This window comes from Nyctibius grandis, chromosome 9 (assembly GCF_013368605.1).
Source record: "Nyctibius grandis isolate bNycGra1 chromosome 9, bNycGra1.pri, whole genome shotgun sequence".
NCBI lineage: Eukaryota > Metazoa > Chordata > Aves > Nyctibiiformes > Nyctibiidae > Nyctibius > Nyctibius grandis.
In genome coordinates, this window is record NC_090666.1 from 29,503,277 (window position 1) to 29,526,118 (window position 22,842).

Consider the following 22,842-nt stretch of genomic DNA (forward strand, 5'->3'; position numbering starts at 1 on the left):
TTTGCATATTGTGCCCAGAAGAGATGCGTAACCCACAAAAGCCAGGCAAAAAGCGTTAGTTGCATTACAGCATCACTGCTCTGCTCCTCCTTCCTACTTACCTTCCGCCCCATGAGAAAACACTGGTGGGCTCTGCTAGTGCTCACTAACCTTCCTCCACCACCTTGCAGAGCCTGTCAGACCCTTGGTCATACACATGCTGAAGTCAGGTTTCAATTTCCAGGTCATAAATAACATGTTTAAAAAGAATTCATCCTGGAAAAAAAAAAAAAAAATCCTTTAAAGAACAATCACAGTGGATCTGGAAACATGGGGCTAAATCATCCCAAATGAGTTTTTTTTCTCACACCCGTTCCCTGCTGGATTAACGATGATGCTGGTTAGCTTGAGAGCATCTGGGCTGCAACACTGAGGTGGCAGAGGGAGACTGATTAAAGGGCAGGTCTCTGGCAAAGGCAGTTTGGGAGCCTCAGCATTGGCTGCTGGGATTATAAACTCGACTTTGCAAAGCAAGAGGCGAAAGAGAGCTTTGTAAGAAAGATCTGTGCAGAAATTGGCAGGGAGTGATGTCTTGGGGGGGAGTAAGAAGAGATGGTGAAGGATAATTGACTGGGGGGGGGGAAGCAACGCTGTGGTGTCTAGAGCCATTAAAAAATAAATCATGTCATTCCATCTAAACCAGCTTCAGAGAAAAACATTTTAACATGCCAAATCAAGAACATAGATGTGTGTATCAGATGCATTAATTGCCTGATAGGTTTCAGAGCTTGCACGTCAAATGTTTATTTTAAAACAAGAGCAGTTGCATAGAGTAAAGCACATCATATCCATTAGAAGCTCTTGCTTTCTTAAAAGTCAATGACATCTCAGTCTGGGCTGTTGGTACCAGTAGAGCCAAAAATACCATTTAAGGAGGTGAATTTAACACATGTCATGCAATGCAAGCGTGTCATGCAGCAAATGGAATATATTTTTTTCCCCAGGGGTGTGTTTGTGTGTTAGTTTCTGCAATTTTTGTTAATATTTAATGATGCTCCAGAGTGTGCCAAACTGATTTCACCACAAGGAGGGACATTTTCCAAGCATGGGCACCCAAACCCAACTTCAGCCTTATTAATGGCTTGTCAGAAGAGCCTGCTGTGCTGCTCCATCCTCCCAGGACCAGGAGGAGATGGTCAGACCTACCCAAGCCACAGGTCAGATGTGTGCAGCTATAACAGTGCCACCATAGCTGCCATGTGCCTTCCTTAATGCTACAAAGGGTCAGGGCTGCTGAACCCCATGCTCCAATGCCATGCACTTAACGGCCTGTGATGGCAGATCAAAGCATTTTGTCTTTCTCTCTGCCAAGTGCACTAGCAACCACTAGGGATAATAAATGCTCACAAGCACCCGGTGGTACCTCTTCCACGAATTCTGGGGGGTTAGCCAAAGCTCCCATCGGTGAATGGCCATGGATAGGTAAATTCGGAGCCCAGAAACAATATGCAATGTGGTTTTTTTTTTTTCAGGCAGAAAAAATAGTAACTATAAAAGCTGGTCAGAAAACAGCCATGCCATGGGGCTCAGATGAGTGGTTTCAGTTCCTGAGGGGAAAACTGAGACTAGCCAACACTCCAAAAAGTCCTGACAATTTGAGAGCTGTAAACTCTCCGGATAACATATTTTTAACAGAAAACACATTTGAATTGATGAATAGAGAGACGCGCGTTTCAATCAGCTGCTGAAAAGGCTTTTCATCTTGTATGAGTTCATCTTGCATGAGCTGCAGCCCATAGCCAGCAATGTGGGTCAGTCAGGAAGCAGCCAAAGTAAAGGTAAAACCCAGACCCTAAAACTGCAGCTGCATTGTCACACACAGGACATTACATAGACGTATTTACTTTCCTTTTTCATACATAGGGGTTTTTTTCAATGGCATTTATCACACTATTCACCCCAATTCCCAAGGCAACCACTTTGTCCTTCCCAATCCTACCCCTGCATGAAACCCCAGGGCCCTGTGAGAGGTGAAGAGATATGCCTGCGGGCAGGGACAGACTCTCTTGTGCAAAAGAGAATGAAACCAAAAACCCCTTAACACAGCAGGCGATAGCTCCCGACAGCAGCGTTGCTCCTCCATGGCAGCACACACACACACATGAAGCCTGGCTAAATGTCGGTCCTGGACTGTTTGGTCTGTGCCTACGTGAAAGGCTGCAGAAAGCACTCAGCACATGCTATTTTGTGCAGGGGTCCGGCTAGACAACAAAGCAAAATATTCACTGGAAAGAAGCCAAGCGCTAAGGTGGTGATGTGAAGTGTACTGATATTTTTAATTTTTTTTTTTAATTTGCTCAATCCCAGCTCAGCTAAGCACTTACAAACCCTCCCATTTTCAAAAGGGGAAAACATCTTCAGCTGCCACTTGCATTTTCAGCTAGAGTCCTTGATACAGATCAAATGAAAATATATCTATAAAAAAACCCAAAAAAATCCAAACCCCAAGTCCCCCCCCTTGGGCTCTCTCCTTTCTCCCTGGCCTCCCCCAAGGCCACCCCATTTTCACACAGCCCAGGAGCGCTGGGAAGGGGGGGAGCGCTGACAATTTTTCCCAGGGATGCTTGTAAACTTGGAGCCCTCGCTTGACTGGGACCACCCAGGCACCATTTCTAGGACGGCAAAGTCAGCCCCCCTAGAAGGATGACCGCAAACAGAGGTCTATGTTGGTTATCATCGTCTTGGCACTGAGACCTCAGCTAGGGGAGCTTGCATCCCACCCAAGCCTGGAAGAGAAGGGAGCCCGTGAGCCTTTGAGGGCACCCATATGCAGTCAGCTGTATGGTCAGGATAAGGATAAATCTTGTATTTACTGCTGTTATGAAGCATAATGACAAAGTGGCCTTTATCAGGGTTAAACATAAAGACAAAAATTGTACCCAGAAATCACAACTGATTTGAAAGTGCTGTTGACCAAGATTTTTGCTGAAACTAATCTCACATGTCACCTGGTCAGGCTTGAGGAGCAAAGCATCGCAGGTGGTTGTCCCCTGTACGGCACAACTCTCGTTCCAATACGGACGTGGCCTCCATTGGTTCTGCCTAGCTTTGCTCACATCATTGTCCAGAAATGCCCTCAGGTATTTTGAATGAGGGCTCTGTTCATTGCTGGATTCAACTAAACATGGCTCTCAAAAACAATCGATGGCTTCTGGATGCTTGGACTTTGGAGATCCCTTTCAAAGTACTCAATGAGAGGAGAGACTACAATTACAGATATCAAGAAGCAATGCCCACCACCCCAAGAAAGCTTCACCAATGTTTCCCTGGGACTCCATGTTGAGCCCCACCTGGCTGGCCAACGTGCGTGGTGGTTTGGGAGGAGCAGACCCTTCCCTTGGGGCTCTCTTCCACCTTCCTCAGGCAGACAAAAACCTCTTCCAGCAGCTGCTTCAGTAGCAGATGGATTGCTGGGAGCCATGAAAGGTCAAAGGAGAGGTCAAGCCTAGAAGAAGACCCAGTTCCACAACCCATCCCTTCATCATTCAGGCATGCTGTCTTCACAGTGCATTAAAAATCATGAGTTTGTCTTATCTTTACCCCTTTCTCCCACTTCTAGCACCAAATCAGTAGCTATAAGCTGATCACCTAAAGCCCAATAAGAAGCAAACGTCATATCTTACCAGCATTTCACCCATGTTTTAATGGAATAATTCAAGCTGATGGAGGTTTTTCAGCTGTATCTTGATGCTTTTTGTGGTTTCGATGCCATTCCACTCGCCGTTGTAGTCTCAGAATTTGTTTTGAGCATGGTAAAGTGCACTCAGCCCTTTTATGATTTCCTGTCTTGTTTCAGAGCCCTGTGCTGAAAGACTTTAGTTGCCTCCTAAATCTTTTTCCAGAACTCTCCTGTCACTTTAAATATTGGCCAGCATTTTGTTAGCTTCAAGACTTTGAAATAATATCAAAGTTAACCTCAAAGGAAAATAATGCAGTAAAGAGTAAGATTGGAGCTTAATTCATATTTAAATAAAGATCTTTCACTTCAGCTTGGGTTACTGTGTAAAATGACTGGGAGCAAATGGAGCTTTTAAAGGCCTTATTCCCTCAGGGGTCTATTTTAAAATGATCAGTGAGCCTACCAGGCAGAGGAATGAAATTGCCTTCCCATGAAAAATTCCCTACCTTTGGGAAGAAAAAAAATTCAAAGTTCTCCAGAATCAAGACAGACTTTTTCCTCTCTCCCCTCCTGAACTGTGACCCTGGACTGCGTTTGCAAATGGTGCTGCTGTCTCCCTGCAGGCAGACAGGAACGTTGTCAAAGCCTTTGCAGAAGGAGACAAGGAGCTAAGGATTGGTTTGCAAATCAAAACATAGCTTTTTCTTTTTTTTTTCCTGGGGTGAACCGCACATTTTCTGAAACGCACACAGGAGATATCCCCCTTTCTCCCTCCCAAAATGCTAGTTTTCAGGAAAGAAAGAATGAACTAGGGGCTGGTTTCAAACCGACTTCAGCACCTGACAGGGATTTGTATGAGCCTGCAAAGGCAGATTTGCAAGCCGACTGCCCAGCATGGGTACGTTTGCAAGAGCAGCCAAGCACACAGCTCTCCTTGACTTTATCTGGGGATCTCCTTTGAAATTTGCCTTTAAGCTTCACATCCTGTGGCAGCACAGAGCAGAAGTGGTGATGGATTTAGCCTTCCACGTACCCTCTGCCTTTATTTCTTACTTCCTATTCAAGCCCCAGGAACAGTGGGCGGGAGGGACGCCTTTTGCTAACGCCAGCAACTCCAGATCTGCCAAAACCCCAAACAAAGGCTGTGAGAAAAATATTTCTGCAGGAAGCATTTGGTGAAACATGATTCATTTCTTTGAGATAAGTCATATTTCCTCCGGCCAACACTTACAAAAGGGTTAGCCTCCCTTCTCCATACTCCAGCCTGGATGACGAATACGGATGGAGCATGTGCTTCCAGTTGAGCCTTTGCAATGCTGGCATGCTCGACGGCATGGCACACCAGCGTAAATTCACTCTCATGCGAAGGTAGCTTGAGGCTGGGGACTTGCATGGTTTGCTCTGGGTTTTTCCTTATTGTCAATGTTTTGTCCCCCTCACCGTGCACCAAGTCACACTGCTGAAGGGGACTCTCCCCCGCCCAAGCTTCACGCCACCACTTCAAGCAGCATTGTTTCAACCCGGGTCTGACATCCCTGCCTTGGTCGTTGTGGCTTTTTCACCAGCTACTACAAACAATGGGCTCTGTGGGTCATTTGCAGTTCATCACGTCTTTGAGCTGTCCGGGTAGTTATTTGAAAAAACCATTCCTGCTTCGCACATGGCCGCAAGATACATAATGAAATTTCCTAACATCCTTATTTCAGAAACCTCTTTCAAGAGCGGCCTGCCAGACTGCAGCTTGCTTTCCCAAATTAGTGATCTGGTGGAAACTCAGCAGGAACTGGGCGAGGGACCAGCTGGCGCGGTCCCGGCGATGCGCGAGACAGCGGCTTGAAGAGCGCTGTGGGAGGTGGGGACTCGCGCCACGATCCCCCGGCCCGCCTGGCTCTGGCACCAGGGCTCAGCCCTGGCACCTGCACCACCGGATTTTGACCCTGGCCCCGCTCCTTCTGACATACCCTTGCTTCCTCACATGTGGCATGAGGAGCTGGCTGAGCATCTTCCTCCTCCTTGCCCTTTTGAGTGCTCAGCAAAGGCTGGGGGCTGCACAGGGCTCTCCACTAAAGCGGCAGGCAGGGCAAGTCCTGGCAGGGTGGTGGACCCAAAACGCAGGGCAAGGAGCTCCGTGGACACAGTCCCTCTCGCCTTGCTTGTATGGCTCATGCCAAAGCTGGCAGATGCCATCCACAGGGCCAGTTGCATATCTACCCTACGCATGAGCCTGGCCCACCTCAGTCACTCTTTAGCCATGACATCTATCCAAGATGAGGCCTCTGACCTCCATATTTGCTCTGCTTTTTCTCCGTTGCTTTCCTCTGGACACCTCTATCCTGCTCCACTGGTCTCCACCAGACCGCATTTCATCAGAGCTTCCTCTACGCAACAGCGACAATGACAGCCAGCACCTGTTCAGCCCCATGGCCACCACCCTGCCCCACAAATGCCACCTTCCCTCCGACGGACACATGGCACCAGGCTGTGGTACCTGGTGGGCACCGATGTTCCCAGAGAGCACAAGGACATCCGAGTTCATCCAGGTCCTTGCAGTTTGTGGGAGTGATGCAAGCCAAGGAGTTGTGGTCTCCTGGAGGCCTCATGGCATCCCAAGTACCCCAGGTGAGATGCCAGGAGAGGTGCTGCCAGGAGAGCACAGGGATGCCATTTGCTGTTCCACCCTAGAGAGGGGTGGATGCGGTTGTGCCTGCACTCAATTTTGAACATCTTGGCCATGAAGGGAAGTTAATTTCCTTCCAATTAATTTTCTCCCCCCACCCAAGGGATATATGAAGTCAGAAGAGTTGGCTGGAGAGTTGTTTGCACGAGTTAGTACCTGGCTCGCTCTCCTCACAGGCAGGTCTCCCTGCAGCCCCTTGCTCAGCAGCAATGGAGCTGTGTCATCGCCGCCAGCTACATTCAGGCATCATGCCCTATGCCACCACCATGCATCTCTGGGCACATTGCCACAGCTGGGGACACCTTGTGGTCCACGGCCCACTTGTGCTGAGGTTGGGTTTGTCCTTCAGTCACCAGTTCCTACAACAGAACATCCTTGTCTCATCAGGGTGCAGGGACAAGCTGAGCTACTTGAGGGGGCGCTTGCACCACCTAAAAGGCAGCAGAGAATAAATATCCATCAAATCTTGAGTCCCACCCTTCACACAGTATGGCAGTGGGCTGGGGTGGGGTGAGATTTGTCCCTTCTGGAGAAACAACACTGAGCACTACCTCTACCTTCCACAGCTACAGAAAAGGAACCATGAGTACAAAGGAAGAGAGGGGTGCAGAGAAAGAAGAGGATTAGCATGCAGTGCAGAAAGGAAGGTAAGTAAAGACCTGCTTGCTCTTATGGACCTCACGTGAATACCTCAGCGTGGTGATGGATGGTTCATTCAGGCTTCGCCTCAGACCAATTTTTCATATATCAACTGTTGTTCTCAGGTTATAGTTTCATTCATGCTAAACTCTGCTTCTCTGCTCTGGGACTTCAGCACTGCCTTTGTTAGCCCATGCTTATTAATGCTGCATTAAAATAGAATTAACTCAACAATGCCAACATTTTTGTTGCAAACGCTGCAAGAGCAGTGTGTTCCCACTAGAGTGAGGAGATATTTTACGTTACTAAAAACTGCCCTTCCTGCCAGTCATTTGCAAGAAATTCCTCAAAATGTCCATCACACCTGCAGAGCTCTCACTGTGCACACCTCCGCAACCATGTGGGATGAGTGGGACCAAAGCCCTCTGTGGATGTGTCCCTGCCCTAACATCCAGCTCCATTCTGTGCAACATGGTGCACGGGATCTCCTCTGTCTACATCCCCCCCCTTCCCCATGATGGGTGAAGGGGGATTAGGTGAGAAAGAGCAGGACACATAAAGGCAAAAGCTCTCTGAAAGAAGGCTGCAGCACACACATCCCCAGCCCCGTTCTGGGCAAACACTCGAGGCAGGATGGGAGGAATCTGGCCACAGCACAGTGTGGACTGGGAACAGCTACCTCTGGTACAGCTCTGCTGGGCTGTAATCAGATCTTACCCCCCTGAACCTCATGCTGTGACATGTTTATACGACCAGACCCTTTCCCCTTCATTAGTATTGGGGTCAGGAGAAGCCAAAGGTCAGGCTTGAAGCCCGTGATTTCACTTCTAAACAAAACCATCACCTCCCTCTATGTTCCTCCTCAAAGATCTTGGCTCATAAATTTTCATTTAGTACCACCAAGCTGACTTTCCCCCCCCCTCACATTCTCTTTAACAAGAGGGATATTTCATTCCCCAAAACCAGTGGGCAGTTCCTTATTACCCCGAGTCCCAAGCTGCTTGGGAAGCTTTGGCCAGTGTCTTGCCCCGTGCTTCAATTTACAAAGCACCAGTCAGGACTGCTAGAAAAAATAAAGGTGGCAGAGATGTGAAACCTCACGGCTGTTTCTCACACCAGATCAGCAGTCCTGCTGCCCTGTTTTAATGGCTCTGCCACCCGTGTTCCCACAGCATCAGTGCCCTGTTTGACATGCTGGGGGCTGGGAAGTGCAAAACCAAACCCCGCTGTCAGAAACGCATGTGCTTGCTTTGCTTTGGAGAGAAAACAAGGAAAAAGCAGAAAATGCAGCTGGCTTTCAGGTTTGATGCTTGCACTCATTCATATCCTAGGGACCAGCTAAAGCTCAGTGTCAAAGAGCCACAAGAGCCAAAGCACAAAGCATCTGTGTTTCTCCTTGAGAAACCGCATGTCCTGGAGAGGAATGGCGCTTGCTGCAAAGCCCCTCTCCCCTCCGCTGCCGTGGACAGCTCTGAGTCTCCCAAAAGGTTCAGCCTTTCTATTGCTTTACGAATCCTGGACTCTCTTACCGCATTTTTTCAGACGTCCCAGCAGTGACGGTTCTTGGTGCTTGCTTGTCTAACAGCACCCTCCTGCTTTGAGGGAAGCTTCAGAGCTCAGCTGGCATGGGAAAATAAGTTGTCTCCTGCCACGCAAGGAGGAGGTGGTTTAGACAGCCAGTTTCAAAAGAGGTTAAGGGATTTGAGTGCTCAAATCCCGCTGAAAGCTAGGAGCTGCTTTTCACAGCTGCTTGTGAAAACCCCACTGGGACAACCTGACCCTTCCTGGAGCTGAATGCACTTTCTGCCCTGAATTTGCAGGTTCACAGGTTCACATCCCACAGTGGGTGTCACGGTCAAAGACACGTTTGGTGGTTTCAGCTGGGTCTCAATTGCCATTGACCACACTGAAACAGGAGAGTTCAAAACCAGCGGGTGATTTCTGAGCCGCGGGGTCAGGCTCCTCTAAAGTCTCACGAAAGTTTCAGCCTAGGAGTGCACATCTTCCTGTGTTACCTGGCCAGGGACCAAACTGTTGTGAATGACTGCTCAGCAGCTGCTGTAATCCCCAATGTTTTTATTTATGCCCTGGTGGGACACAATCAACATGAACAAGGTGAGACACAATCAATGTGAACAACTTCCCATCACAACCAATTATGAATTTGCTAATGACAGTGCCTATAAATCCCCCCCAACCAGGAGTAAACGTGTGCATCTCCCACTCAATGCATGTGGTGGGGGCCATACCCAGCTCAGACAGCTCTGCTTTTCCAGCCCACTTGGCCAGGGCTGTTAAGGAAAGTTTCCCCCGAGTAGGTTGTCTTCATCTCCCCAGCCTAGTTCAGTGCAAAGGATAGTGCCTGTGGGTTGGTGCCATCTTGTGGATACAGCTGCAATGAAGAGGAGGAGGAGAGGCGGGAGGAAGAAGGCTGGGAAAAGGAAAAATTTGTCATTGTCCAAGTCAGGATCTAAGCCCAGTTCTCTCCTAGTGATACCGATCGGCTTAAGTGGGAACACACTGCTTCCTCCAGCACGTTGAATAAATATAAAACCAGCAAAAGCACACATCACCTTCACCTTATCTACCCTACGACATCTCCAGGTGCCGACAGCAGATCTTCAGGGGGAGTTTTCCCAGATGATGCCCTAATGAAAGCAGCAGCAGATGAGATTAAGATCTCTACTGTGCTCAAGAGGCTCAGAAGCTGAAATGGAGCTGCAAGCTCACTCTACCTTATTCAGGCTTTCATGTTTGGAAACAGGGCTGGAATGCACTCATGCGTGTATCATCCCCTCCAGGATCTCCAGGACTGTCTGGTCTACCAACACAAACATACTCTTGAACTTGAAGGAAAATCAGGCTGTGGATTTTGGCTAGTGGCAGAGGGTGGGTTCTTTGCTCTGGGCTTGCATCCTGTCCTGGAAGTCACACAGTCCCCAACCTCCAACTCGCTTGCAAAACTGAAAAGCAACCCCAGTCCAGGATAAAAATAAAGGGTCCATGGGGCCCTGTCACTCTGGGGTCAACTGATGCAGTGGACGTGCAACCAAGATCCTTCATGTAATTTTTCCACCGCCTTTTACAGGCTGGATCTGAAATGGACCCAAATGACGAGCAGTGGGGATAACGAACCATGAGCCTGGGGTTTCCTTTGTACAGTCAAAATCCCAAGCCAAGTCCTGCTGGCTGGGGTGTTCCCATTATCTTGCAGAATCGAGCACTGAACTCGAATGGGCTCCTTCCAAAACCCCATCCGCTGCAATGGAGAGCAACCTACCCTGACTCAACGTTTCCCTCTTTCCAGGATGAGGAGGGGGGATGAGCTTGGTTCCCATAAGAAGGGGAAGAAGTCTGTGAGGACCCTGTCCATTCACTGCTCAGCCTCTCTGTCTTTGGAGGCCGCAGTGGTGTCTCTGTACAGACCTCTACACCTCCCACACACACAAGGCCTGTCCACCCTTGTCATGTTTTTGGCTCCCCCCTGAGTTCATACTGCCAAGGTCTTTGCAGAATGCTTGTAGCACTGGAGCAGAGCGACTTCCCACTTGCAGGCATGCTGTCTCTGCCAGGATGGCTCTGGAGGAGTTCTAGATCTTGGCTCTGGAAGAGCTGGCCGCTGGGGACCTCCTTGGACAAGGTCCGAGGGATATGCAGGTGGTCGGTGCTCAACCCTGAGCCCCCTGACAACCCATGCTTGCACTGTGCTGGTTGTCATGGGTCAGACCAGCAGCCTGTAGGTGCAGGTGGGATCTCGTTCGGCAATCCATCAGGGCGCATCCATCCTTAACTAGCTGGCGCCCTGTTCCAGCCAGGTTTTGCAGCATGTGGATGAGTGCATCCAAGATTCATTAATGACCCAACCCTGTGTTGCTGTTTCAAATTAAATTGTTCCCAACGCTATGCATTGTTATTTGGGAAATGTATGAATTTTTCCCATATGTCTTTGGCCTATAAAACGAACATCCCTCAAAACTGAAAGGTTATTGCCAGCTACGACGTGTTTTCATTTCTTGTCTTTAAGCACATTTCATGGTTTGCCAAAACTTTTAGGAGGTTGAAACTGAAGGCCTTGACTCAGGAAAGCACTTCAAACATGTGCCAAATAGGACTTACGCGCACACTTGCATCTAAGCACATGCTACAGGCCTGTGCTGGACTGAGATGTTTTCCCAAATTGGTGCCAAAAACCATCTTCCTCTTCATTAACTCCTAAACTCTCAGATTCTATCCTCAGCTTTATTGACAATGACCTACAGGTGAAATTTGGCTTGCAGATGTGTGGCTCCTAGATTGCAGAGAGCAGCTAAATATTTGGGGGTTGCTGGCTGGGGTTTTGGGAAGCCGTAGAAAGCCAGAGCAAGTAGAGGTGGGTGATATTTTTTAAATGGATATTTTAAAAAATACAACAATTTACGGAAATTTCACAGAGTGTTTTAACAACAAAATACGGCAAAAAAATCAGGAAGGCATATTTCAAGTGTTTCTAAATGCAAACTCTGACAGGACTTTGATTTGAAAGTTCTTTTTTTTTTTTTTTCAATATAAAACAGTCAGTGTCCAAGTAAAATATTTCATTTCAGGCTGACTCAAATATCTCACTTGACAAAAAATATATCTCCTTTTTTTTTTTTAATTTTGGTTTTCCAGAAATTTCTATAATTTCATTTTTCAGTTCACCCCAAATCAGTATTTCTACTTTTTGAAATTTTGCTGCTAGAAAAGTCAGTGCTCATATATCTATGTACAGCCTGAGAACTGAAAACAGAGCTGGGTAAATGAAGAGGGAACACAAAAGTCCAACTCTAAAGTTTGTCTTTAAGAACTTGCCAGTCATCCGGGAGGAATTTAAGCTACGGCAGACACCGTGGGTATCGAAAGACAAAGGAATCTTCCAGGAAAGAAACATTTCATCGTTACAAGGAAAAATACCGGATGGAGACCAGCTCCCCCTGCCAGCTTTCAGCATTCCTACCTGCACTGCTAAATCCCCAAATCAAGCCTCTTCTGCAGCATGCCTTTTATCTCAGCAGCATGACTCTGCATGAAAGAAAATGTATATTCTCTTTCGACACAACTCTAACATAGTTACGCCTTTAACCCGCAGAGCGCGGTTCTCACAGGAGATGCCCGAGATGGGGAATGGATGAATGTAGCTTTGCTCTTGCAAGCAGTTCTGCCTTTTTGAGGTGAGGTCTTCAGCCCAAGACATTGGACAACCATAGCAAGGCTTTGCCTGTCCTTTCCAGCTACAGAGAGCAGGCAGAGAAGTGTGTTTAGTTAATGACCACCACAGGACCTTAGGAAAGGCTGCCAGGATGTGAGATGCAGGACCACATAGTCCAAAGAACGCAGCAATCCCCATCCTGGGAGCGTGGTGCAGTGCAGAGACCGAGCAGAGCAGTGATGGCAGCTCAGGAGAAGCTGCCTGTGGTGGCTGCTCTCCTGCCCAGGTTAACCAGCCTGTGCGGAGCAGGGAGCATGCACCCACAGGTGCACTTGCGTTTTTCTCTGCTGGGACCCTTCATGTCCTGTCCTTCCTCAGTCCCAGCCTCCCGGGCTCTGGTCTTGTTTTTATCCTCTAACCCACTCACTAAGTCAAAATTCCCATTGCAGAGCCCCTTGGGTTTGCCAAATTACCTCTCTGGTATTTGTTGACAGAGGACCAGTGATGGCAGGTAGCACAAGAACCACACTGTGGTGTCTGCAGCTCTGACCTCATCTCCCCAGACAAGCATTGCCCTCAAATGCAAATCGTGGAGTAAAGACGATGCTGGACTTTGTGTGAATTAAACCTAAAGTTTTTATCTCAGCAAGATAAGGGTCAAGCAAATGCATTTAGTGAGCCCTACTATCAGATCTGGCTCCCTGCTTTCCCGAGACCAGTCTGAGCACACAGCTTCAAGTCTGTTCTAAAAGACACCAGCACCACGACCACTGAGCATCCCACCCCTGAGCCCAGTCTGAGCAGGCTAGAGAGGGGGCTTCTTTGCCAACGTGCATCCTCAGACAGTGCTTTGGAGATGGTCTTCACCAATGCACAGAGCTTACATCAACAAAGCAACTGGAGCTCTTTCACCCATATGGCTATTATACAACAAGATGGCCAACAGAGAGGGGAAAAATGCCTAAATCACATTTTTTGATCCTTAAAAAGTTTGGTCACTCCTGAAATCAATTAAAAATGAAGAGGCTTTAACAGGGATTTGAAAGAAGCAGTAGGGCGGATCACTTGTTTATGTTCCTATTGTCAAATGGTAAAATTGTTCTCTTATTTAAGATGTCAAAAGCCTGTGAAGCAAACAAACAAAGCCCAAAGCGCCAACTTCCCAACACCCGACCACAGTGAGACATTCATGGACACAAGGAAACGGGCTGCAGAACTCGCACAAAAAAATAAACCTCCCTGAGAAGGGCTCTGCCAAAGTTAAGGGGAAAAGAGGTTACAAGCATTTGTGGGAAACAGTGCTAAAAGGGAAGGATAAAAGAGACCAAAAAAAAAAAAATAAAGAAGAGGAAAGAGCAGAGGGAGAGAGGACTGGGGCTAGGGCTGTGCCAGTCAGGAGGGATTTGGCCGGATGATGGCTTTACTGCATTTAAATGTGTAAGATACACTTTGATTAATTCTAGTAGGCTACACCAAAGTCATACTTGCAACTCCCAGCGCGCTAATTACGGAGAAGAGGCGGACAGTGACTCATGTTGGAACCTGTCCAAAGGGGAAGAAGAAAAAAGAAAAAAGAGGAATCTCAAAGCTCAGGCAACCATGACGGTCCCCAGACCCGCACTGGGAGAAAGGTCGGGGCAGGCATGGCTGTGGGGAAGGAACACTGGACGGGCTGTTCCCAAGGAGGGCTGGCAGGGGAGCTCCTCGCCAGGAGGATGAGGGACATGGGGAGAGGTGGGGGTACTCAGCTGTGGGGTGCCTCTCCGGGGCTGGGTTTGCCCCAGCGTCTCCCTGCCCATGGAGGCAGGACAGCTATTTCCCTCCCCATCACCTGGAGGCAGGGATGCTGCCATCCCAGCAGAGGTGTCCGTGGGAAGATGTCAGTGAGGTCTGCCCTGGGTAGGACATTTCTCCTCCCTGACACCCAAAAAAAACCTTCTGCCAGGTGATGAAACCAAGAGAGCAGAAGCTGGGGGATTGCTACATGCCCCTTGCCCCTACCACCACCCCATCACCAAGCCAGGGTGCTGCTTGGCTTTCAAAGCCATCCCTGGCTGAAGTGCTGGAGCCATGGTCTCACAGAGACATGTATGGAGCCCACCAGCTCTAGGTCACACAAAGGCCAGGTCTGATAGGTCACAGAGGGAAAAACAAAGTCACAGACCCCGTGTTAAGCCTCAGGCGTCCCACTTGGCTCCTGCACGTTGAGGAGCTCCCTCCCCTCTGTTCGTGCAATGTTTAGCAAGAAGTAGATGAACACACGCACACACACACACAGATGTTTGCTCAGCAATGATTACTGCCAGCTCCGAAACATCTCTCAGGGCAACAGGGGAGAAACTAAGGGGGTTCCTTGCCTGATATTTATTATCCCATCCCAGCTCTGTTCTCATCTACTCATTTTTAACTCTCTGAGAAGCTGACAGCATCAGAAACTGAAGCCAGAGCATCAGATTAACAACATCTTTCTTCTCTAGGCTTTCGGCCACATGTTTGAATTGGTTCAGCCCATGAATAAAACCAAAACCCCATAATCTTACAGGCTCAAGACAGAGGTGGGGGGTTGGGGACAGTAGATTTAATGCCTTGTAGACAATTGTAGTTTCAATTCTTTAGCTTCTTTCTTTAGGGAGAAAAGATAATGACTTTTTAAAAAAAATTATTTATATGTTTTTTTAAAGAAAGCAAGAAAGGAGGATGCAGGGTATGACCCCCATCTCCACCACCCTGGCCCACGGCTCAGACTGCAGCTTGGCAATGCCAGGGATGTGTCGCATGTGTGCGCGTCTCCCTAGACCTGAGCAGAAACCCATCTTGTGGCCTTCAGATAACATTGATGATGAAACAAGGCATTAACAAGCCATTACTCCACAATGCTGTGCTCCTCTCTGCCTCCAACTCCACCACAGACCCAACTGGCTCCTTAACCACTAGAGGGGGGTGGAAGGTAACTAGTTGAGAAGATGATTTCCTTCTATTGTGTCCTCCTGGGAAATATGGACATCAGCAGGCTGGGGAGCTCTGCAGTTCTGGGCAGGGTATGGATGTCCACCACACTCCAAGTTCACAGCGTCCACATGAGGAGGTTTTCCCCATCATCCACAGCACGAGCACACTGCTGAAGCAGCCTTCAGAAAGGAGGAATCACATGGGATGACAAACTTGTTCTCCAGAGAGGGCTGTTGCAATGCTGGTTGGGGAACGAAGCCCCTCGGGGTTCCCCCTTTGGGGAGGGAAAATTGTCCAAACCAGAGGCTGAACAGCTGTGGAAACAGCTATAAAATACAAAGACAGGACAGCACAGACAGCGTGAGAAAGAGTTAAAGGTGTCCTAATTCAAAATGTATGTGATTGCCCATGCCTCGGCCCCCTTCCAGAGAGGTTGCAACACCCTGCAAGCAGGCGGTCCTGCACTGCGAGCCCAGGGCAGGCATCTTGTGGAGATAAGAATCAAGCTGCTCTGCAAGACTCATGTTTTCTGGGAGGCCACAGAGGTGGAGCAACCACTGGATGGAAGGAAATGCTTCTTTGGGCAAGATAAACCCACCACAGCCCTGGGAGAGGATGAAACCTCAGGTATCCTCTGGGTTCCTTCCAGCCATTCTCCTCCTCCTAAGTGAAGGATATACGGAAAATTTTGCCTGGCAACCTGTGCGATCTTCTAAGGGTGAAATAAACCATTTTCCTTTTGGAAAATGGAGTTTTTCTAAAACAGGATTTTGGTAACATCCATTTGGCAGAGTTTTCCACTGGGAAATGTCATGGGAGTTGTGATTCTGGGTTCCCCACAACTTCCTTGCCTTCTGATTCATGCCGCAGGACAGCACCTCCTGTCCCCAGCACGCTGCTGGGTCTCCATCAGTGTCTCAGCTACTTCTGGAGATGCAAGACACCAAGGAGCAGGCAGACCCAGGCCACAGGCTGGCCACCCACCTAAAGTCAGATACTGGTGCTGACCTCGAGCTTGTCAGCATGGCTTGATCTCCATAGCCCATATCATCTCTGAAATTCATTAATGTAAATAAGCAGAAAGCAGGATCACTTGCAAACTCCCATAAAACTGTCTGTGTGTGGGGGGTGTGTCTTTCTCTGTGACCATACGACCTGGAAAACCCTTCAGGATGCTCAAAAGCAAATCACAACCCCTGCAAAGGTCCAACTGAGCTTTCCTAATAGCCACAGCAGGGAAAGGGTTACTCAGGAGCTATGGGAGGCCATCTCCACCTTTCTGGGTCCCTTAGCTCACACTTGCCTAGTGACATCCAACAACATCCACAGGGCACAGGCACCGTGGGCCAGAGGCCACCACTACAACCCCACGTCCACCTGGTCCCTCTGGTGTCTTGCTGTGGGGTCTCAGTAAGACCGAGGGCCGCTCCCATCCTGCACACATTGGTCATATGTTGTCCTAGACCCCAAGCATAGTGGAGCTTGTACAAAAAGCTGTTGAAAACTCACAGGGCACTGTGACACCTGCGTTGATGTTCTCGTTTTGGTGGGGAGCTGCTACCTGCAGGCAGTCAGCCACAGGAGAAACCCTCCAGGCTTTTGGAGATGCTGCTTGCTCTGCCTTCCCTTTTCCTACCCTCTCCAGTTTTCCCCCGTTGCTGTTACAGCTGAAGGGCAGAGTGCTGATGAGACAGGATTAGGTCCAACCCCAGTTAGCAATTTCCCAATAATTAGTTTGGGTTACCAGAGAAAGGACAACAATGTTTTCTCAGCTCGCTGTTGAGACTCCCAACCACAGGGAAAACAGGCAATGCTGGTATGTGGGGTACTGAGCCAGCTGAAAGCAGCACAGTCCTCTGCTCGGGGCTGGGAGATGGTGTCCTGCTGCCTATAGCACTTCTCCAGCACCCAAAACACCTTGTTACACTAGAGAAAGTAAGAGCCCACGCCTTCAGTGCCTGACCCAGTGCCTACTAACACTCCCATTGCATATTGAGATGTTTTATCTATGCATTGCCCATGATATACTGCCTGCAGTGATACAGGCAGGCACACAGATGCTTCATCACATCAATCATCATGGAGCTGACAAAAGATCAAAACCATCTGAAGCTGCCGACGTTTCACTATTTATCATGTAGAGTTCCTTGGCCTCTGCTGCCTGAGCCCTACAAGCAATATCATCCTATAAACAATATCATCCTATAAAGAATATAACATAGTATAGCTCAGTTTAACTTCACACCATGATGTTCCCTGGTTTGGGATGATCTGAATGCCCATTTATCTGGGGAAAACACTGGGCTCTGGGTAGGAACAAGATTAAGACAGGTAGATGTTCTGCAAGCATGGCAAAGCACTAAGTTTTGGGCATGAGAAGAACAGAAATTTTGATGTGCAAGAGGTACCTCATGGCACATTTCAGGTGGCATCCTTCAGCTCCACTGCAGGGATTTGTGCTGTTCCATTTAGCCCGCTTCCAGGGATAAACAATAACCAGTTGTTCTATCACCCAAGACCCCTCCCCCAGCTGAGAAAGAGAATTGGGAAAAGGAGGGAGACTTGTGGATTGAAATTTAACAGATGTAATAAAATAAGAAAACCAGTATCAATACTAATACAAAAGACATAATATTATACTTAGCTCATAGAGTGGTGGCAGGTCCCTCCAGGCACAACAACTGTGGAGAGGACAGCAGAGCAAAAAGTCCCCCGCAACCCCTACAAGGTTTCCCATTTATAGTGACTGTGACATTGATGTTACAGAATACACCTGTGGGGCCAGCCTGGGTCAGCTGCCCTGGATTTAACTGCTAATGGCCTTGATCACCATCCCACAGCTGGCACAAACTGAAACAAAATGTAACAGAAACTTGGTTCTATAAATTTTATCCCTGCAAAACCAGGACAAGGCCACACATCTCCCCATGCCTCTGAACGTGGGATTGTGTCTAAGCTATTTGTCGCATAGCTAATGGAGAGAGGTTGCTTTGTCACAACCTAAGCCTGGCATGACAAATTGCCCTCTAAGGTGCTGGCTTGTTCCTGTTGATTCAAGAGGGAACCTGGAGGATCACAGAATCAACTAGAATTAAACTAGATTCGAAGGGGGATGGGGTAGTAGCTGGGCTTGCACCACTGGGGCAATGCTCTAGTGTTGAGGTAGACCAGGAGGCCTCCCATCCCCCTGGGGTGAAATCGGTGTGCTCAGCTCGCTCCCTGAAATGCCTGTACACCAATGCACGCAGCATGGGGAATAAACAGGAGGAGTTGGAAATCCGTGTTCGGTCGGGGGGCTATGATCTAGTGGCAATTACAGAGACTTGGTGGGACGCCTCGCATGACTGGAACGTGGTCATGGATGGCTATGTCCTGTTCAGGGAAGACAGGCCACTAAGGAGAGGTGGTGGAGTTGCTCTTTATGTGAGTGAGCAGCTAGAATGTATTGAGTTCTGTCCAGGGGCGGATCAGGAGCGAGTTGAGAGTTTGTGGGTGCGAATTAAGGGGCAGGCTGGCAGGGGTGATACTGTTGTGGGTGTCTATTACAGGCCACCTGATCAGGATGAGGAGGGTGATGAGGCCTTCTACAGGCAGCTGGGAGCAGTCTCTCAATTACAGGGCCTGGTTGTCATGGGGGATTTCAACTACCCTGATATTTGCTGGGAGGCCTACTCAGCCAGCCATCCTCAGTCCAGGAGGTTCCTCCAGTACATTGATGATAACTTTCTGATGCAAATGGTGGATGAGCCAACTAGGAGAGGAGCGCTGCTGGATCTTATCCTCACTAACAAGGAGGGTCTGGTTGAAGAGGTGAAGGTTGAGGGCAGCCTTGGTTGTAGCAACCATGAGATGGTAGAGTTCAGGATCTCATGTGGCAGGAACAGAATAGCTAGCAGAATCACAACCCTGGACTTCAGTAGGGCCAACTTTGGCCTTTTCAAGCAATTGCTAGGGGAAATCCCATGGGACAGGGTACTAGAAGGTAAGGGGGCCCAAGATAGTTGGTTAGCGTTCAAGGACTGCTTCTTCCGAGCTCAAGATCAGAGCATCCCAGCAGGTAGGAAGTCAAGGAAGGGTACCAGGAGACCTGCATGGTTGAACAGGGAACTGCTGGGCAAACTCAAGTGGAAGAAGAGGGTGTACAGATCGTGGAAGGAGGGGCTGGCCACTTGGGAGGAATATAAGTCTGTTGTCAGAGGATGTAGGGAGGCAACTAGGAAAGCTAAGGCCTCCTTGGAATTAAACCTTGCAAGAGAGGTCAAGGACAACAGAAAGGGCTTCTTCAAATACACTGCAGGTAAAGCCAACACTAGAGGCAATGTAGGCCCACTGATGAATGAGGTGGGGGCCCTGGAGACAGAGGATAAAAAGAAGGCGGAGTTACTGAATGCCGCCTTTGCCTCTGTCTATACTGTTGGAGGCTGTCCTGAGGAGCTCCGGACCCCTGCGGCCCCAGAAGAAGTCAGGATAGAGGAGGAATCTGTCTTGGTAAATGAGGGCTGGGTCAGGGACCAATTAAGCAACCTGGACGTCCATAAATCCATGGGCCCTGATGGGATGCACCCGCGGGTGCTGAGGGAGCTGGCGGAAGTCATTGCTAGGCCACTCTCCATCATCTTTGCTAAGTCGTGGGCAACGGGAGAGGTGCCTGAGGACTGGAGGAAAGCGAATGTCACTCCAGTCTTCAAAAAGGGCAAGAAGAAGGACCTGGGTAACTATAGACCGGTCAGCCTCACCTCCATCCCCGGAAAGGTGATGGAACAACTTGTCCTTGGTGCTGTCTCTAGGCACATCAAGGATAGGGGGATCATTAGGGGCACTCAGCATGGCTTCACCAACGGGAAGTCATGCTCAACCAACTTGATAGCCTTTTATGAGGATGTTACCCGGTGGATAGATGATGGTAAAGCTGTGGATGTGGTCTATCTCGATTTCAGTAAAGCGTTTGACACGGTCTCCCACAGCATCCTCACAGCTAAACTGGGGAAGTGTGGTCTGGATGATCAGGTAGTGAGGTGGATTGTGAACTGGCTGAAGGAAAGAAGCCAGAGAGTGGTGGTCAATGGGACAGAGTCCAGTTGGAGGCCTGTGTCTAGCGGAGTCCCTCAAGGGTCGGTACTGGGACCAGTTCTATTCAATATATTCATTAATGACTTGGATGAGGGAATAGAGTGCACTGTCAGCAAGTTCGCTGATGACACAAAACTGGGAGGAGTGGCTGACGCACCAGAAGGCTGCGCAGCCATTCAGAGAGACCTGGACAGGCTGGAGAGTTGGGCGGGGAGAAATTTAATGAAATATAACAAGGGCAAGTGTAGAGTCCTGCATCTGGGCAAGAACAACCCCATGTACCAGTACAAGTTGGGGACAGACCTGTTGGAGAGCAGCGTAGGGGAAAGGGACCTGGGGGTCCTAGTGGACAGCAGGATGACCATGAGCCAGCAGTGTGCCCTTGTGGCCAAGAAGGCCAATGGCATCCTGGGCTGTATTAGAAGGGGTGTGGTTAGCAGGTCGAGAGAGGTTATCCTCCCCCTCTACTCTGCCCTGGTGAGGCCGCATCTGGAATACTGTGTCCAGTTCTGGGCCCCTCAGTTCAAGAAGGACGGGGAACTGCTAGAGAGAGTCCAGCGCAGAGCCACGAAGATGATTAAGGGAGTGGAACATCTCCCTTATGAGGAGAGGCTGAGGGAGCTGGGTCTCTTTAGCTTGGAGAAGAGGAGACTGAGGGATGACCTCATTAATGTTTATAAATATGTAAAGGGCAAGTGTCATGAGGATGGAGCCAGGCTCTTCTCAGTGACATCCCTTGACAGGACAAGGGGCAATGGGTGCAAGCTGGAACACAGGAGGTTCCACATAAATATGAGGAAAAACTTCTTTGCAGTGAGGGTGACTGAACACTGGAACAGGCTGCCCAGAGAGGTTGTGGAGTCTCCTTCTCTGGAGACATTCAAAACCCGCCTGGACGCGTTCCTGTGTGATATGGTCTAGGCAATCCTGCTCCGGCAGGGGGATTGGACTAGATGATCTTTTGAGGTCCCTTCCAATCCCGAACATTCTGTGATTCTGTGAACTAGGTTGGAAGAGACCTCTGGGATCATTGAGTCCAACTTTTGACCTAACACCACTGTGTCAACTAGACCATGGCACTAAGTGCCACATCTAGTCTTTTCTTAAACACCTCCAGGGATGGTGATTCCACCACCTCCCTGGGTAGCCCGTTCCAATGCCTAATAACCCCTTCTGTGAAGAAATTTTTCCTAATGTCTAACCTGAATCTCCCTGAGGGGGATAGATGAATATGCAGCTATATTGGGGTGAAGCCCACCCTGCCGTTCATGCACTTCCATGCTAGCTCCCCACCTGCAAAATGGGGAGGACAGAGCTTGGACTCGATGATCTTAAAGGTCCTTTCTAACCAAAACAATTCTATGATTCTATACATTCCCTTGCATTTCTCCTCTCTTTTGAACCCTTTGTGTCTCTCCACTTTCCTGGCCTGAACCCTGCGCAATGGACCTGTCTTCTCAGCTGGGATGCTCTTGTGAGAAACCTTCAGCGGCAGCAAATAAATTCAAACCCCAACACAAAAGCCCATCATATAAGACACTATTGCACCTTGTAGGCCACCCTTGGGTCAGCAGCAATGCCATGGAGCAGCCTTTGGGGGATGGTGGTAAACAAAGCTGGATGATGAAACCCAAACTGGACTTACCTTGTTTTGTAATTATAGGCTCTGAAAAGTCAGTGCTGCAAATGTATCATCGGTGACTGGTGGAAACACCTCCTGAACAGATGCATGGGCTATAACGTACGTTTTGATCACTTCACTGCGGTCCATCTTGGCTTCTCCAGGGTCCTAGGTCTCCGTGGTCCCTCATCAGAGATTACATAAAGCCACGAGGTCATACAAGCACTGCTTTCACTGCAGTGACAAGTGAGGTCTCGCCCTATGTATTCACCAAGGCAGAGCTTGGGCACTAGGGCTTCTTCTTTTCCTGTTGGCATCATAAAAACAAACAAACAAACAAAAATGTCAAACAAATCCTAAATAAAAGGCCTGTGTTGACTAAAGCAAATTTCCATGTGTAGAAAACTGGAAGAAAGGGTTGAACATTTTTTCAGTCTGGAAGTCCTTGAGGTGTTTTTTTTTTTCTCCAAAAAAGAATTTAGTGCATGTCTCAGTGTGTCTGAGCCATCCCAAGCATTCCTCTTGGAGTGAACTGCACAAGTCATTGGGAAATGATGGGGATGGTGGAGCTGTTCATCATATACAGGCAATTTAGTGCCAGTCCTGCAACACAAAGAATGTTTCTGATTTTGCTATTGGGAAGCTACATTTTACATTTTACTGACTTGAGTCCCCAACCCACAATGAAGCAGTTATTAATGCACTATGGTATTAAGATACAAAACAAGTTTAATAGTTCAATTGCAGAAATACAATGGGCGGGGAGAGCTATCCAATTAATAAGGTATTTCTGTGGTGCTGTGAAATTTGGGTGGGGGGTTCCCCTAGGAGCAGCCTCTTTGCACCACTGGCACAGCGGAAGCAAAGACACACTAGCTGGAGGAAGGGCCAATGCAGTGAGACTCCTTTTCAGGATATTTTTCCAAGAAAATAGGTCTTGCTTTGGGATGCCACTTTCCAGCAAGCACTGTGCTTGTACGTCCCTGTCCCTGCTTCTCTCCCTGCTATCACAGGCTTTGAGGAATGACTGGCAGCCCGAGAAAGGCAGCCACAAGGAAAGC